Below are 16,626 nucleotides of genomic sequence, written 5' to 3'. Positions count from 1 at the left end.
GCTCTGGGGACTTGTATATTTGCCAGGTGAAAAGAATCTTCTTCAATTCAATTGGGGCTTTATCATCAGCCCAAGGAAGATGATCAAAACCAATATTGAGTCCTGTGACTCAGAAGTGTTTGTAGGAGGGCTTTTGTGGACTAACGGATGTGAAATGTTTTCTATGTTCATCAGTAAGATTTCCTGAAGACTAACCATTCAGTTGGTGAGGCTGCCAATTTATCCTAGTGTTTAGCTGCAATACCAGTTGTAAGATTTAGGGGCCAATCTACTCCCTTATTATTTAATTTAGTCTTCAATAATCTATTCCAGCATCCGGTACTGCTAGAGCCTTTCAAATGGTATGCAATGATATATCCATTGAATATCCTGAGTTTGTGCCCATTTCTGACAAGTTTTATTTCTGATGTGACCTATTATAAAAATGACACCAAGGGTATTAAAATAATTAATAGTGCAGGCTGAGAGGGTTTGGTTGTGTGACACTCAGAGCCTTAGGAGACAGTAGCTCCTACTCCATGTCTGAAGTAGGTGTCCACTCTCATTAGTATGCAAGCATCAGGGCCCTGATTCTGAAACTGAATCTGTAGTCCCTTTGTGTCAGCTTCTTTCTCCCAAAAGAGGGTTAATGACCTTAGGTTGAAATTACATCATGATTGGTATGTGTAGCATATTTAAATTATCTCTTTAATCACTGGTCTTTTCATCTAATCATGTAAAGCTTGCTTATCTGGCTGACTCACAAGGTCACATTCCCAGTGGGTCAGATGATGTGTCTCAGAAAATTCAAAGCATCCATTTATCACTGTGTGTGTCTCCTAAAGTTCATTCTTGTTGGGCTAAAACATGGCTCACAATGAGATTGAAGGGTGTTTTATTTATACCTGTGTAAGTGTTTTCTAAATGCAGTAGCCCAACTGACTTTCCTTTTACACTCCCGGGTTTTGTTTCCCAATACTCTGCCCATTTGACAGGGCCCAAGATTCACTATAAACATAGGTTTATTCCCATTGGTTTGTTACCAACCAATAGTTGTGTACATTACAACCAATAGTTGTGTACATTACATACAATTACATATACTGGGCTGACTGTCCCCTTCCTTCTTCTATCTGTTTTCTGCTGGGGGTCCAGGTGTTGCAATATCACTCACTACTTCCATTGACATCTCTGGATGACTGTGCTGCTATCTGTAAAAACAGCTGTTTTACATCTCTATTTATCAAAGTTATCTAAGGCTGTGTTTAAATATGCATATTTGTGAGCATCATTAATAGTTAATATCTATGGTAGTCAACTCTTCAGTTAGGTCAAAGACTACAATTTGAAAATAAGAAATAATTTCCTCTATATTTTTATGTTTTTTTTAGAAAATATACCATTTCTATTTCAGGCATGTGTGATGATGTTCTGAAGGAGGTTCAGTGCTTGACTCAGTGCTAGGAGCCATGAAAACAGAGATGAATAAAATATTATCCCAACTTTCATGGAGCTCAGTCTAGTAACCAGAAAGTCATGAGAAGTGTAGTGGTGGTGGGTTCAGATCTCCTTTAGAAAGGTCCTTTAGACTTTAGAGGGTCTAAAGGTCCTTTAGAAGGTTGGTCCAAGACAATACAGAATAAATTAAGTTCAGAATGATTACAGATCATGAGCTAAATATCAGGTGTCCATGGGGTCCAAACTTTTGCTAACCATGTTTTTATAATATGTAATGTTCTTCTGAGCCAACTCATTTGCAGTGCCAGAAGCCTCGAGCCATTTTCTCCACTATCTTGTGGTTACTGTCCTAAAATCTCTCTGCCTCTTACTATGTCATGCAGCATGAGATCCATTTGTTCCATTGCCCTAGAGGCAAAGCCATTTTTCCAGCTTATTTAAGTGCAGGAAGGGCCTTCTGTTTCTGTAAGATCAATGGAAGTGAGTGGTTCTCTTTGTTATTTGGTATGTAGGGCCATCATTTGGGTCACTTGGGGAGTGGGTGGTCTTCATAAGTCATTAGGTGCTGCTACATGCAATAAATTTTCTCTCACTCCATGACATGAAATCTTACCCGTGTATTATATTCCCTAAAACTTTACTTTCTGAGTGAGATCTTGAATTTTTTTGAGATTCATTGCCCAACCACACATTATTCAGTCTTCTTTAGTCCATCCCTCTGCTTTTTCCCTTGATTTTGCTACTATCTAAATAGATCTATGAAATGAAACACAGGGTGGGGGCCATGCCAAGAATTTGTGACACTCAACTATGACAGTTGGCAACCAGGACACTCTCTGGAGGAGATTATCCGGATGCTTTTTGCGCTGACCCTTCAGGAGGTAGAAAGCCAGGTACTGTCATCGCTCCTCATTATTGTCTTCCCTTTCCCCAGGATGAGACTATTGGTGACTGCTATTGATGTTCTCACCTACAGAAAACCCAAGTTGAGCTGGAAACAGACATCTCTCAGCTCTCTTCAGTAAGGAATGTATACCCTTCCTCTGTATCCCCTAGTGCAAATAGCATAATGCTTTACCCACAGGGGCTCAGTAAATGCATTTGTGGAGCTCAGCTAATTTAGAATCCAAGTTATCTAGATGAGAAGAGATGTTATATGTTATAGAGCTAGGCAGGACAAAATGAGGAGTGAAACAGGGAGTGTTAGTTTATTCTATTTGTAAGAGAATGAAAGGCATTCATTTTAGTAACCACTTCAGTAAGAGAAAGCTAGGATTTCACTCCCAGATCCCCTGATATTCTTACTGTAATCTTGGAAGTTGCTTTGCTTCTTTTTTACTTTAGTTATTTGATCTAAAATTTGAGGATAAAATACCAAGTTCTAAAATTCTAGGAACATGGCTGATATTTAAATTATTTCTGATGTGGGGAGAGCATCTTGAAGTCTAAAAAGCATTTAACTTATCAGATGAACCTATAAGACTAGTTACCAGAGAGGAAGGGGGCCAAGAGTGGGTGAAATGGGTAAGGCGGTCATTTGTATGGTGACAAATGGAAACTAGCCTTTTGGTGGTAAACATGATGTAGCGTATACGGAAGTCAAATTATAATGATGTACATCTGAAATCTACCTAATGTTATAAACTAATGCGACCTCAATAAAAAATAAAACATTGTAAGAAAAGAAGACTTCTTAAAGTTGCCTCTTTATTTCTCCAGCTGGCAAGGACACAGTCAGCAGTAGCTACTGATGTCAGCAGTTTCCTCTGGAGACATTGGCTGTGTTGACTGCTTGGAGCCAACATGGAGCCCAGGTGTTGGTTGTATCCTGAGATGCTGAAATATGGCTGAGGTCCAGGGTCACTGGGCCAAGACAGGTCATCCAGCTGTTGGGAGAAAACAGAGGGGAACCAGGACAACCATTGACGTCATCCCTAGGCAGCATTGGTACTTCCTCCAATGAACCCACCACCACTACACTTCTCATGACTTCCTGGTTACTGGACTGAGCTCCATGAAAGTTGGGATAATATTTTATTCATCTCTGTATTCATGGCTCCTAACACTGAGTCAAGCACTGAGGAAGCTCTTAGCTCACTGATCGAATAAAAGCGGTTGCAAATCTCCAATCATCTCAACTACATTCCTATCCCAAATGTCCTGTCAAGGATGCTCTGCTTTCTCCCAGGATGCAACAAATCCCCTCCCTTAGAAAGGAGCCTGCCCTATGACACTCACCTGTGGTGAGCTCTGATGAAGATGGGACTGTCCTCAGGGATTCCTCTCAATGGTTCACCCTGTCATTAGGAAGAGATGTCCTCGGCCCACCTTCCCAGCATCTGGGCTGCCACAACACCCCAGTTTAGGAGAGCTACTACATTTTGTTGTAAGTATCTGATTATATTCTTCTTCCCACTGCTCTGATTTCCTCAGGGAAATATTATTATCTGAAATCCAAGGTTTTAACAGAGCATAAGGAAACAGGCACTCGACAAATATTTAAGAGATAGGGTGTGTAAGCTGTTCTTAACTGTAAATGCAGAAGAATATTAGTATCACTCCTTCAGATGCAAGGTTCCCTGTACCCTGGCCCTTCCTGACCTGAGGGCACAACTGTTTAAAGTAAGAATGGGCATCTCCAACCCTTCTCCAAACATCATTTGTCCCTCTAAGCTCACATTTACTTGGAGGGCATCCACTGTGAGGGCTGCTCCAAGGTTGAGGCTGAGGGTTCTGAGGAAGAACTTCATGGTCGCATCCTCCTCCTCTTGGAATCGGTGCTTCCCTACAGGAGAAACCAACCTTGATCCATCCTTGGGTCTCCTTGGCTGTTGCACAGGTTCACCGTGGAGTAAGTCACTTTCCCAGTCCTCACTGCTCAGCTCAGGCTGATCCTTGAGGAGTGGATGATGCTGTCTGCATTCCTCAGTTTCCCTTGATTTTTCTGAACTCAACTTGTCTTTATTCTCACCTCCTTTGGCAAACACCTGCTCCACCAGTACCTTAATCTACAACAATGTATGAAGCCAACAAACAGTAGCATCCACCAAGCAAGAGTGATACATTTGCAATTTCATGTCCATCTTTTGGAGAACATTTATTTATAGTGGTCCATCCATACCTGGAAAGGGTCTGTAGTTGTTTCAAAGAACAAAGCAGATAATAAGAATGCTGATGGTGATGGATGGTAAGAGCTAATACGTATTGAGTATTCACTATGTGCCAGGCACTGGGCTAAATGCTTTACCTGCACATCTCATGTAGACCTAGGACAAACCATGTAGGAAGAACTCCTATTCGACCCATTTTTAAATAAGAAACTGAGCCACAGAAAATTAAAGAAACTTAGTCAAAGTCACTCTGTTATGCAGTCAGGTTTGCACCTGCAACTTGTGAGACCAGAGTGCTCTCTTTTCGTGTTCTCCATTTTAGGGATTTCCAGCAAGAAAGAAAAATACCAGCCTCTGATGCCCTGCACTGACCTGATACTCACAGCCTGACCGTTTTGTTCTCATGTTGGAAATAATCTCAGATACAGCATATCAACTTCAGACAATATTACTCTGAGATCTTGATAAAATGAAACAAAATGAGGCTATGTCATAATTTTGTTTAGGCACAGAGAAAACAAGGTCACTGTGCAACCTACAAAATTCCTAAACATCCTCCTCTTTTCATAAGAAAATGACTGTTACTTCTTTACTCCAATCATAGAATTACCCATGCTGACTAACAATATTCAATATAGAACAAACCCTGCTTCCATCCACCCTCTCTCAAATCACCCAACCAAGCGCAAATCCTATAATAGGTTCTTTCTAACACCCTCTTACTTAGATCATGGGGTGCGTTCTTTCTGACCACAAGGAATAAAAAACCCAACTTGTTTATTGAGAGGTGTATTCCTGATGATTTGGCTTAAGGGAATTGACACTAGCTTTCCAGGAATGAGCAGCTGTAAAAACCCAGCCTCAGCAAGAAAGGTTATACACACTATCTGTAAGAAACCCAGGCTCTGGAACTAACCCTTAAAAAAAAATTCTTTCTACCAAACCCCTTTAGTAACAACGTGAACCTTCCGAGTTCAGGCAGGATTTTTCCACATCTGATTTAAAGTAGAGAGATTGAAGATAAGGTTAAGAGAGAAGCTAGATAAGGGAGAATATGCAGCACAAACATAGCTTAAAAGAACCTGGGATCAGTCAAAACCCAGTATCTCTAGCTGGGCTAGAACCACCAACCCCTCAGTTAACAGATGAATGAGCTCACCTGTCACCCAAGGAAAGGCAGGCACTGGTCCTTTATGCGAGGTCTCTCTAGCCCCAAGCTGCTGAACCCTGGGCTCTTCTGCCTTTTCTAACTTGGCCAGCTCCAGAGAAGGAGCCCAAGAATCCTGTGGAGATGTCTATAGCTACTGTAATGTGACATCATAAGAAACGGAATTTTCTGTTGGTGACAAAGTTACAGGACTTTCATGTGCCCACATTCAAAGGGAAATGATTTCACTCATATGTGGAAGATAAACTAACAAACATATAGATACAGAGAACAGATTGGTGGCTACCAGAGGGGAAGAGGGGAGAGGGGAGGGTGAAAGAGAGAAAGGTGCACATGTGTCCAGTGACAGATGGCAACTAGACTTTTGGTAGTGAACACGATGTAGCCTATACAGAAATCAAAATATAATGATGTACACCTGAAAATTCTATAATGTTATAAACCAATGTTACATCAATAAAACCAGTTAATTAATTAATTAAATGCTACATTTCTTTAAGAGATTAGTCAAAATAAAGATGTCATTATCCCGTGCAACTTAAACACAGGATGTTTTGCAATGTTTTTCTCTGGATCCTGTAGCAAAGGCTGTTCTACCCGGTTTTGATGCACGGTGGCCTCCACCAAAGGCATCAAGGACTTGGCAGGCTCTGTGGGGTCTCCTCCCACGAAGGTGCATGGCACTTCCCTCCCTTCCTCTTCCCACTAAACTGTGGGACACTGCTCCCAACTCCTTCCCCCTGGTGAGCCTGAGACTGTCATAACAGCTCTTTTTTGTTCCTGGAAATCCTGTTCCTCTTATCTGGACTTACCAGACACGCCTTTGGGTTTATCTTTCTTCCTTCAAAATTTTTGCTCTGATTTCTAGAATACATACCTAGCATGATCCTGCAAATCTTTTTCCTTGTTGTTCTTATTCCTACTATTATGGCTTTCATTCTCAAGAACGCTATTTCTAAATTGGTATCCAGATGAAGAGGAATCAACAGAGACGAGGCATTGGACTCCACAGACCGCTTAGACCTGAAGGGTGACAACGTCACTCCCCGCTATGTCTGCTGACCAGCCACTGGCCGGGAGGGTGGAGAGGGAGGGAAAAGGTGGGGGCAGGGGGCGGGGGGTGGGGAAGGAAGGAAGCCGCGAATGATGTCCGGCAAGGGGCGTGTCTCATGTAGATGAGGCAGCGCCACGGGCTGCTGTTTAGGAATCTGTTGCTCACACTCTGTATGACTTCCTAGTCCACGGGGGCCAGGTGCAGGAGTGTTGCTTGAATTTGAGGCAAGTTCTGCGTAGAGGAGCTCCGGGGCTGGGAGTCGGGGAGGTGCTAGAGACCGTGAGTGGACAGCGTAAGGAATATAAGGCTACTCAAGGGCGGCAGGCAGCAGCTCTCTGCGCGAGGTGCTACAAATATCCCCCAAATGGGCGTACTTCCTCAGGGTAAGTTGCTTAGTCCTCCCTCATATTTTCTTATTTCCGCCATTTTCTTAACTATGCGGAATTAACTTTGTAATATGGGATAGAGTCTCGGTGCACGGGCTTTACTTTTTTGGGATTTAGGGGGAGCTGTCTTAATCCCGAGCTTCTAGCTCCCTTTTCTACTTTTTGGTTCTTCCCATCTTTCCTTCCTTCTCTCCTTCCAAATTTACCACTCTAGCTCTTCGGCTGACTCAGTACTGTGGGCATGAGGTTCTCTCCTGCACATTTCATAAGGCCTGCCACAGACTCCAGAGGAGAAACAACCTTGGCCAGGTAGAGTGTATTTATTGTTTTGCTTTGCTATTGTTGCTGCCAGCTGTTGTTTTTTCCTTTGTTGTTGCTCTGTTAGTGTGTGTGTGTGTTTCCATGTGTTTACTTTAGGGGTGAGCTTTTGGGGACACATGAGAAAGTGGATGCTGGGGACCTCAGGCCATCTTCTGTAGATTCTACCTCTTCTCTTGTTGTATGTTCTTTCCCAGGTTGTTGACTTCTGTTGGAGGCCACTGTCCCCTCAGCTCTGCATTTGGGCATTTCCTGTCTAATGGCTCTGAGATACGTGGAATGCTCTGGCCACCCTGCCTTTGAGGTGCTCTGCCCTGTAGGCCTACAAAATATCTGGGGGTAATTTGGGAAGTCTTCTTCTCTGCCACGGTTACCACACACACTTCCTGCTTTGAAAGGCCCCATGAGTTAGGACACTTCTCTGCACCCTCCCTCTCCCCTCCTCCCCACCAAAAAAAGCTTGGCACCTCATTCCATGGCTCTAGGATGCTCTGGGTTCAAGCTCCTCAGAGATACCCCTGTTGGCCCAGGGACAATAGGTCAGGGCTGTGGTTGCCAGCACTGTCTCTATCAGACACGGCCTCCTCCAGTCCTGTTGCCACCACTTGTCTGGTTGGGACCAGGGGCCACCCCCTATGCTTTCCTCATGGGTCATATGGATGTAATAGTACCCCACACCTCATAGTGTTGTAGAGATTGAGAAGACAGTTGTGGCACAAGAAAAAGTCATCGAATACCCTTAATACCATATACCACATACCATATATTGAGCAATTATGTACCAAGCTTATTAAAAACCTCTGAAGTCCTAGCCAGAAGTTGCTCAATGAGGAAAAGCTAGTTTTCAGATAAGGATTTATTTTTAATTTACTTGTACAATGGGAACCATTTTATCAATAGGACTAAATTAAGGTAGTATATATTCTATAAAAAAATATTACTATGAATAGAGAAATCACGGGTTCTCTAGAAAAAATATGAGATGACTTACTGAGAACAAAGAGTGCTGCTCAACTCCATTGGTCCTTAGGAAAACAAGAGTCTCTTCATGCAATTAAACAAGCTGTACATATGTCTCTGCCTCTAAGCTCATGTAACAATGCAGACCTTCAATTTACAGGTTGAAGTGACTGGAGTTCATGACAGTGACCACAAGATCAGGGAAATATGGCTTTAGGCACTTGGAGTTGCAAAAGGGCACATGCAAAAGAACAATACTTTTGTTCTTTGGAAGGCACTTGAGCCACATATTTATCCATAAAGGCCACTGAATATTTAATCCATGATCTGCCAGTCACACTGTACACTGATTATCCTGGTTTGACTTTGATCACCAGTGACTGTTTTAAGAAAGGTCAGGGAATTGGATAAGAGCACATTCACCTGAAATGGAGTTAACACAAAAGATTGGTTTGCCAAATCAGACCCACAAAAATCATAAATCTTAGCCAGTATCAAGTTTTACTCACATTTTCAGAGATAAAATTAATGGTGATACACAAGCAAAGCAAGAAGTCTGAGACCACCAACACTAAATGCAAGAACCTACTTCCCACATTAGGACCTGCTCTGGTACAGACTGAACATTCGTGGTCTCTCAGTGATGCATGAGGTCATTGCTTACACAAAATGGAGCTTTGTGTGGTCATCTCCTATGCTGATACTAACACAACCAATGTGACAGTTTCTAGGGACCTAGGCCACATAAATCCCCAGATTCTGTGTTTGATTCCTTCAATAGTTCTACACAGACCAGATGCACGCTACCAAAGACATTCCATGGGTAAGGACTCTCCCACTAGTAACTACCATTACTGTATTTGCCAGGAGGTTCTTCACTAGATGTTTACAAGAAAAAAGGACTGGGATACCTTTCTTTCTTTCCAGCCATCCCCCACTGAAGGGAAATAATGGCAACTGGAAGGAACAATGTTTCTCTTTTTTTCCCCAAATTGTCTAGGTGGAGTTTTTAGGCACAGCTTGTAAGTGAGCAGGAATTCCATTTTCTTTCTCTGAGAAAAGGTCCAGTGGTTTCTCCCAGCATTGCTCATTTGTCAGTGCCAGATTTCAGAGACACAGCAGCTAAGCATATTATCCTTAGAAATGGCATGATGACAATTCTTTGTGGAATCAACCCACTTATGAGCATGCTGTCTTTTTGCTATCCTCTCCCCCTTTTCCATTTATGACCTGTTTAATCTATATCCTTTCCCCAATGATGGAGCCAGCTCAGATGTACTGCTTAACCTAGAGGTGGGGCCCAGGAGAAACCTACACATGCCCATAAGCGGGCTGCATTCAAAGTTAGACATAATTTGCATACATGTAGTTATAAACTAGCCTAAAGTATCATTAGGAATATGCACTGTCAAATTTAATGGTATGGATTTTGTATATTTTGCATTGATATCAACTTCCTTGGTACAAATATGTTCAGACTTAGGTATGGGACCATGAGATCACAAAATGAAAGAAAAACTGTGTGAAGTGTGAAAGCTATGAACTTATCTAAGTTATAGACCTAGTTATATCATTGCTGTCTCCCTTAGTCCCTCATTTCCCCCTGCAGAACCGAGAAAACTTTTTGATGGAGTTTACTTACTTGCCAACAGATTCAATCTGAGGACATAAGAATTTAAACTGTTAACCCAAACTTTCATGTTTTCCCATAATCTGTTTCGAATACCAGGTATTGCAATTGCCAATTCCCATTTTAGGCAGACCACTGCAGTGAGGGTGATGAGTAATATGGTATATCCATGTAATGTTATGTTTGTCTGTCTAGTTCTGTACTCAGCATGTCAACTTTTGTCTGCTAGTGCCTTTAACCATACACAGGAAACCCAACAAATCTTCAAAGTGTAGGGTCTCTGAGTAGAGCTTGGGAAATGTCAGCCAACACAGGATTCTCTCAGAGCTCAGAATGGCTCTTCATCTGGCAGGACTTTAAGCAGTTCCCCTATTCTTTCCTTAGGGTGAGTAACTCCAGGTTCCTGATCCAGACACCTTATGATAGCCAAGGCAACACACACACACACACAGACACACACAGACACACACACACACACACACCACTGTTTTTGTGTTGGCAAAATTTCATAGTGGCAGAATCCATCTTACTAAAACCCGGTACCGAGACCTGCCTAACCTGGGGAAATGCGGCACATCACCTGGCCAGAGGTCTGCAGGGCCCGCACCTGTGCCCCCAGAACTGAAGCAAAGAGAGCATGAGGGACTGTGAGGAAGGAAAGGCAGAGTGGAGACTTTGCACCTGGGTAGCTGGAACTTTCTTGTGTGTATAAGACTCTGGAGAAAAGCATCCAGCCCTGTGGTGGAGAGAAGATTCTTAAGAAAAGTTTGGGCACCTGTCGTCCTACTGCTACGGAGAAAACAAAAACATTGTTTTTCTTCATTCAGCTTGTTCAGTTTTGCAACTTTTGTTCTTGTTTCAATTATCATACAGTAAAATTGTCTTTTTAAAATATTTGTACAGTTCTATGAGTTTTAACACATCTAGATTGGTGTAATCATCACCATAGTGAGGATACAAAACATTTTCATCTCTCTTGTAACCTTCCTTGTGCATCCCTTTATAGTCACACCTTCAACCCAAACCTAAGCTCTAGCAACCACCAATCTGTTCTCCATCCCTCTCATTTTGTCTTTTTGAGAATGTCATACAAATGGAACCACATGGTATGTAACTTTTGGAGACTGGCTTTGTTCACTCAGCGCAATGACTTGGAGATTCATTCAAGTTGTTGTGCACATTAACAGTCCATTCCTTTTTATTGCTGAGTAGAATTCCATTGTGTTTATATGCCACAGTTGATCTATTTATTCACCTGTGAAGGATATTTGTGTTGATTCCAGTTTTTGGCTATTACAAATAAAACTGCTATAAACATTTGTGTAGACATTTTTGTGTGAACATAAGTTTTCATTTCTCTAAGGTTGATACCCAGGGGTAGGCTTGCTGGGTCATATGGGAAGTGTATGTTTACGTTTATAAGAAACTGCCAACTCTTATCCAGAGGGGCTGTACCATTTTGCATTCCCACCAGCAATGTATGAGCATTCCACTTGCTCCTCCTCCTGGCTACTGGGTATTGTCCATATTTTCTTTTTCCATTTTAATCTTTCTAATAGGTGTGTAGTGGTACCTCAATGTGGTTTTAATTTGTAATGCCTGACTGCCTAATACAGATTGAACATCTTTTGTGTGTTTATTTGCCATCCTTATATCCTCTTTGCTGAAATGTCTATTCACGTCTTTTGTCTATTTTGGAGAGGGAGTGCGTTGATTATTGTTTAGTCTTGAGAGTTCTTTGTATACTCTGGACGCTATTTCAAGGTCATGCCTACTAATCGGTTCTTATTAATCTTAGTCCTATAGCCTAGAGAGAAGGTTCTAGAGAGGCCTTAGGAGATGGGGAGAAAGAGTTGTTGATGTGTACCCACAAGAATAAAAGGACAGGGGAAGCAGTATGACCTGAAGCTTCAGGTTCCACTAAAAAAGAGAGTTGGGAAACTGTAGAACATGGACCAAGTTATGGGAATTTTTGCAAAGCTCTGGAGCCTTTTGACCTTCCTGTTATCTGTAACATTTTACTGTCCCTCCACCTACCCACACATATATGTATTCTGTTGCCCCATAGGGGGGTGGTGCTAGCAGCTGTAACAATGTAGTAGAGGACCAAGTCCTTTATTGGAATCTCAGGGGCCTGTAGTGCTACACAATCAGACTTTGTGGCTCTTCAGGGAGGTAATAGAGCGCACAATCCATATACCATACACCCCTCAGTGGGGTCTGGGCACTTCTCCCTAATCAAACATGTATATTTCTACTGTGAAATGAATACATATTCTCAGAAAGTGGGCTAACCAAAGATTTTAAACAGCCTCAGGCCAGTCCAGGTCAGGCTCAGGAGCGGTCCTGGCCCACAGGGCCTGCTCCACACTGCTGCGGGCTCCCCTCTCGCCTCCCCTCTACACATCCTCATTCTCATCAAGGTTTGTTTAACTGTTTCTTAAAAGTATCTTTGTGTATCTGTTACCATTTTGTCTTCCAGATTGCATATCTATCTGACTCTCATCATTGATCCATCCAACTTCCTTCTAATTACTTTCTCTAATTCTATTCTCTCCTCACCATCGAATTTCTTGCCTGTCTTATTACCTCAAATCCTGTTTCATCCCATGCCTGCTCTGCTGTGAGAACTCCCTCTCCCCTCTCTGCTAGACATACTCTCAACTCCTCACCTTCATTTGCACTCCCTCCTTCTCTCTTCTGGCCTCTCTTTCTTCTCCAACGTCACTTCCCACACCTCCCTTATACAAATCCTCCTGGAGTCAGCCTGGATCCTCCCTGACCCCAGCCCTGCACCACATGCCTCTTCTAGCTTCCAGGTCTTTTTCCACAAGTACTTCTCTTGGGCTGGTATACTCTCCATATTTCCTCGAGGCGCAGTTTCTTAATCATTAAGGATCATAATTTAGGACACTTAATAAGATTTTATGGTAATTCATGTTGGGCTAAGGCGTAAACTGTCTTAAATTAACAAATCTCGTTGGTGAGAGAATTGACATCCCCATTCTCAAATGTTATTTTGAATCAAAGTCTAGGATTGTTTTAATTACCATGGCTTAATTTCATCATGTTTTATCCCTCTTTTCCCAACTACTGGGCTTTATTAAACCTATGCTTTGAATATTCTTTGCATTTGCAGGAGAAAAGGAAAAACATTGTATCAAACTTCTGAAGTGCTGTCCCATACTACTAGTTTGGCAGGTGGAGAAAAGTCTTCAATAAAAGATTACATTATAATATAATATAGGTTGTGTTTGCACCGTTTCTAAGGGTTTCTCCCTGTACAGAGAGGATGGGGTGGAGCAGACCACCTGTGGCCTCACTGCTGCTCTACATACTGTTTGCACGTTGTGGTCAGTGAACCCACACACAGGATGTATCCATGTATATACAGACATTTCATTCATTCTTCTCAGCCCATCCACGTGGGCTTTTTCCAAGTCTTGGCTTTTGTAAATAGTGCTACAGTGAACATAACTATGTATATATCTTTTCAGATTATTGTTTCACATTCTTTGGATAAATACCTAGAAGTGGAATAGCTGGATCATATGATAGTTTTATTCTTAATTTTTTGAGGAATCTCTATACTGTTTTCCATAGTGGCTGCACCAATTTACATTCCCATCAGCAGTGTATAAGAGTTCCATTTTCTCCACATCCTCTCCAACACGTGTTATTTCTTTTCTTTTTACTAATAGCCAATCTGAGGGGCATGAGGTGATATCTCATTATAGTTTTGATTTGCATTTCCTTAATAATTAGTGATGCTGAACATCTTTTCTTGTGCTGTTGGCCATCTGTATATCTTGTTTGAAAATATGTCTGTTCAGATTCTCTGCCCATTTTTTGATCAGGCTGTTTTTTTTGTTGTTGTTGAGTTGTAGGCGTTCTTTATGTATTTTGGATATTAACCCCACGTCAGATGTATGATTTGCAAATATCTTCTCCTAGTCGGTAAGTTGTCTTTTCGTTTTGTTAATGGTTTCCTTTGCTGTGCGGAAGCTTTTTAGTTTCATGTAGTTCCATTTGTTTATTTTTGCTTTTGTTTCTGTTGTCTGAGGAGACATATCCAAAAAGATATTGCTAAGACTGATGTCAAAGAGTGTGCTGCCTATGTTTTCTTCAATAAATGGTGTTGGGAAAACTGGACAGCCACATGCAAAAGAATGAAACTTGACCACTATCTTACACCATACACAAAAATTAACTCAAAATGGATTAAAGGCTTGAATGTAAGACCTGAGACCATAAAACTTCTAGAAGAAAACAGTTTTTAAGTGAGTTCTTACAAGATATTCATTCTATTATTCAAAATATTCCAAAGCATATAATTATTTGGAAAGCTTCCCATTTTTTAAATAAAATTAATAAAAAATAACCAACACTTCATTATGATTGCTTTAAAACCCGTGTAATTGCACTTTTACTTATGAATATAAGTGCAAACATTATTAAAATAAAATTCAATTATTAAAATAAGTACAAAATGGTATAAGTATAGATGAAATTAGCATATTTAATTCTACATCATACTAAAAGAATGCTAAATCATGACCAAACACAGATTATTCCGGGGCATCAAGGATGGTTCAATAATATGAAATCTCTCAGAATAAGCCACTGGGAAATATGGGGACTTGGGGACCTTCACTGGGCTTTCTCCCTCTTCTTTCCCAACTCCAACCTAATTGGCTTTCCTGAGCCAATGGCTACTGTAAGCTCCAAACAGTTAATTATCATCTGAACTTGGGATTGCTTGAGGTCCTAGCTGGAGATACATTACAAACCTATATTCCCTGTCTTGAACAAGGTATTGAAGAAGTAATTTGGTGCCTCGAGACGAGAAACAAAAGCATCAGACCCAAGGAAAAGCTCGATGCTAGTGATCTAATGAACTTCAATAGAAAGGTTGATATTTGCTCCATGTGATTTTTCCAGACTTTTTAGATCCCCAAAATGTCAAGAGGGAGCTGAATAGATAGGCTGCATCCTCCTGACTCTCAATAAACGTAGACTCTTTTGGGATATAAGTTCTAAATAGTGACTTGTGTGACTTTAAGGATGGAGGAAGTCTGCAAAAGGGCAAAGTAAAATCATTCCACAAAGTCTCATCACCAGAGAAGGGCAGAGAATAAAGGAAGGAAGAAGAGATAAAAGAATTATTCCAGAGATCTCATCTAGTTTGTGTAGAGAAGAAAGTTGAAGAATACAACCATATGGGGAAAGACACACATTCATATATTTCTAATCTTGAGAGCAGTCATGTTAAAAATGAAGAGGATGGAAGTACACAACTAATCTTTGAAAGTACAAATGAGATGAACCTATACAAATGAAAAAGAAAAGTTAAAAAGAGGAAACAATGATATAGAATAGGAAACAATGAAAATAAGATAGAGGCATTCCATAAAATGGGAATGGGTTATCATCTTCTTCCATTATTCTCCTTCCGTTAAAGCACAAAGACTGGTGGTTTGGGATAGAAAACAAAAATTGTCTACAAGGGACATGACTAAATCAATAAAGAAAGGTGGAAAATAAAGGAATGGGCAATATAAAATTTAAGGTTAAGAACGACTATAAAAGTCAAATTTTTTGAAAAAATATAACATTCATAAATATGTGTATATCAAACTAAATAGTAGCTAGCTAAATACATGAAGCAAAATTACTGTAATTCACCAAATCTGATAAAATACAATTATAACTGGAGATTTCAATATACCTCCGCCAGAATCAGATTTAGTAGGCAGAAAGAAACCAAGGACATAGAAAAAGACATAGAAAAAAACCTTATATCATTCAAAGAGAGAATGTTCTGGCTTTCCTCTACTCTAGGACACTTTGATGCTGGTGCTTTCTTGAGTTCTTGATCTTACCAGAATATACCAACTGAAGGTTTTACACAACTGCATCACCACTGCTATGGGCTGACAGCCATAAAGAGATGCATCTCAATTCCAGAGAGGTTAAAATGTGGGCAAAAATGTATTTTAGAATAAAAAATATGAGTTTTTTTGTTTTTCATATATCCATGAATTGTTTGTACAAGAACATCATATACTTGATTACAAAGTGTATTAACTTTTTTAAAAGCCTACATTAATAAATATGAAATGATGATTAAAAAGAAGGTGATCAGCAAAATCTTAACTACTTGGGAGTAAAGAAACACACTCCTAGATCACCCTTATATCAAAGATAAAATTGAAAAAATATAAACAATTTAGAAAACAGTGAAAAGAAGAATAATTCACACTAAGTCATGTGGAACACAGAGAAAACAGGTTTTGGTGGAACTTGTAGGCTTTAAATACCTTCATTATTAAGAGAAAAAGAAGATTGAGGGCCGGCCCAGTGGTGTAGTGGTTAAGTTTGTATGCTCCGCTTCGGCGGCCCGGGGTTCACAGGTTCAGATCCCAGGTGCGGACCGACGCATCGCTTGTCAAGCCACGCTGTGCTGGTGTCCCATATAAAGTGGAGGAAGATGGGCACGGATGTTAGTCCAGGGTCAGTCTTCCACAGCAAAAAGAGGAGGATTGGCAACAGATGTTAGCTCA

The 16,626-nt window shown here is 40.9% G+C and overlaps 1 long non-coding RNA gene across 1 annotated transcript; it reads left to right on the top strand.

The window, feature by feature from the left end:
• Nucleotides 1–6,963: 6,963 nt before the first annotated feature.
• LOC147917788 (uncharacterized) lies at nucleotides 6,964–7,435 on the top strand. The gene is made up of 2 exons (XR_015554451.1): nucleotides 6,964–7,152; nucleotides 7,370–7,435. It is a non-coding gene; the product is annotated as an uncharacterized LOC147917788 (long non-coding RNA).
• The last annotated feature ends 9,191 nt before the right edge of the window (nucleotides 7,436–16,626 follow it).

Source organism: Ceratotherium simum, chromosome 2 (genome assembly GCF_057802395.1).
Source record: "Ceratotherium simum simum isolate JZ-2026a chromosome 2, ASM5780239v1, whole genome shotgun sequence".
Classification (NCBI taxonomy): Eukaryota; Metazoa; Chordata; class Mammalia; order Perissodactyla; family Rhinocerotidae; genus Ceratotherium; species Ceratotherium simum.
Note: the sequence above shows the minus strand (reverse complement) of the source record. Positions and strands in the feature narration are given on the sequence as shown.